Source organism: Anastrepha ludens, chromosome 5 (assembly GCF_028408465.1).
Source record: "Anastrepha ludens isolate Willacy chromosome 5, idAnaLude1.1, whole genome shotgun sequence".
Classification (NCBI taxonomy): domain Eukaryota; kingdom Metazoa; phylum Arthropoda; class Insecta; order Diptera; family Tephritidae; genus Anastrepha; species Anastrepha ludens.
Window position 1 is genome coordinate 126,954,357 of NC_071501.1, and position 2,685 is coordinate 126,957,041.

Consider the following 2,685-nt stretch of genomic DNA (forward strand, 5'->3'; position numbering starts at 1 on the left):
AAATTTGTTTTAGGTCCTTATATTGGCTTTGTATACTGTCCGTCCTGTTTCTGTTATGACTACACTTCCTTTGTCTTCCTTAACAATTTCTTTTCTGTATCTAGCAGTTAGTTTCGATCCTAAGCGTTTATTGATTTTTACATATATTGCATCACCTGGAGAATAAGTTTTTTGTGGGTTCCTTTTTTTATTATGTGATTCCAAATCTTTTGTTTGTTTCTGTCTGAGTGCTTCTATGTTTTCCTGTCTAGCAATTTCATATTGTTCTGGGGTTGTTGAAACTCTTCTTCCAAAGAATACTTCAATCGGTATTTTCCCTGTTGTTGAGTGGATGGAGTAGTTGTATTCATATACTGATCTGTCAAGAAGTTCTATGAAGGATCTGTGAATTCGGTCTGTTTTCAGACATCTCATTATTTCAGAAAGAGTAGAATGAAAACGTTCTACTTGTCCGTTTACTGTACTGGCATATGGTGGGGTTTTATACACTTGAATGCCCAATTGGTCTTCAAGCATGAAATAGATTGATGCAGAATTAAGAGATTTCTCATTGTCTACTATTATGTGTTTGGGTACGCCGAAGGCGAAAATGATTTGTCTCAACGGCTCTCTGATGTCTTCTATTGCTTTGGATTGTATGATCCTCGTTTGCGCGTATTTAGAAAATTTATCTACTGCTGTGAGAACTAGATTTTTTTCGGTTCTGTATATGTCTATGTGGATTATTTCACCTGGGTATTGTGGGATAGGTGTTTCAGCTAATTGGGGTTTGTTTGGGTGACGGTCGTATTTGTGTTCCTTGCAAATCTTACATTGTTTGGTTATGGTTGTTATCTTCGCTTTCATATTAGGAAAATAAAATTTTTGTATTAGTTGAAGTTTGTTTTCTTGAGGGTTTCGGTGTGCTCGCTTATGTTCCTTTAGTATTTCGTTTTCTTGTTCAGTTTCATCTGTTAAGTCTTTAACTTTGGTCTGTGTAAATCGAATTTTACTGTTACTGAAATGAAGGGGGTATATTTCTTGAACTTTCGCCATTATGGCTTCGGATGTGAAAAGTCCATTAATTACTGTAGGATTTAGATATCTCTTGAAAATTGAAATGATGTTATCACGTGTGTACTCACGTTGTATAATAATGTGTCTATGGAAGGTGGGGAAAGGAATTTTAAACTGGTAACTGGGTTCTTCTCCTGTTAGGAGCCATAGTTGGTTTTTGAATACATTTATTGGTGCTTCCACTGCTGGAATTAATTGATGGGAGGAACTTTCGTCGGAATGTACAGTTGCACTAAGCGAATTGTTGTCATCATTATTAGAAGTAGGTAGGATATTAATTTGAGGTGGTCTAGATAGGGCATCGGCAACGACGTTCGATTTTCCTGGTTTGTACAACAGTTCGTAATTGTACTCTTCAAGGATTGCTTTCCATCTTTTCATTTTGGTGTTATTATTTTTGTTGCTGAGGGCGTAAGTAAGTGGTTGGTGATCTGTATATATTTTTACTTTAACTGATCCGTAGAGGTAATTTCGCAAATTATTTAGAGCCCATATGATCGCAAGCATCTCCTTTTCATTGGTGGCGTAATGTTCTTCAGTTTTTGTCAAAGTCCGTGATATAAACATTATTGGTCTGTCATTTTGTGCCAGAACTGCTCCAATGGCGTGATTGGATGCGTCTGTAGTTAATTGGAATTCCTTGGTATAGTCGGGGTAGTTGAGCATCACATCTTTTGCAGTGAGGGATAATTTGAGTTTTTCAAATGCCTCCATTGCTTTTGGGTTTAAAGTGATGGAAACTTTTTTTGAATGGTTTTTGGAAACTCGTCCTTCTTCCCCTCTTAGAAGGAGTGTTAAAGGCTTCGCTAAATTGGCGTAGTCCTTTATAAAACGACGGTAATACCCTGATAGTCCTAAAAAGGAACGAAGATCTTTTAGGGTTTGAGGAACTGGGAAATTTATTATTGCCTCCACCTTTTTTGGATTGGTTTTTATACCATTCCCAGATATTATGAAGCCTAAGAATTCGACTTCTGATTTTAGAAATTCGCACTTGTCCAATTGTATTTTCAAATTGGCTTTGTCTAACGTGTCGAAAACTAATTCTATGTCGTTAAGATGAGTTTCCTCATCTTTACTGAATATGATGATGTCGTCTATATAGACATAACATCTTTTCCCTATGTGGTCTCTTAGAATGTCGTCAAGCGTCCTTTGAAAGATAGAAGGAGCATTCTTAAGTCCGAAGGGAAGCCGTGTGAACTCGTATTTTCCGTTGTTCACTGAAAATGCTGTCTTTTCAATATCCGTTTCTTTTAAAGGGATCTGGTGGAAACCACTTTTCAAATCTAATACGGAAAAGAATTTATTTTTGCCAAGTTGGGAAAGTACTTCGTTTATTTCTGGTATTGGGTACCTGTCAGGTATTGTGACTAGGTTTAATTTCCTATAGTCAATTACCATACGATATTTTTTTTCTCCCGATGCGTCCATTTTTTTGGGAACAACCCATACGGGTGAGTTGTATGGAGATCTCGATGGTCGGATAATACCATCTCGTAGGTATTCTTCTATTTGTTTTCCTACTTGGTCCTTAAGGCACATTGGGTATGGGTAACATCTGGTGTAAACGGGGCTATTTGTTGTGGTGCGGATTTCGCCTTTTACTGTTGTGGTGAATGGTAGTTT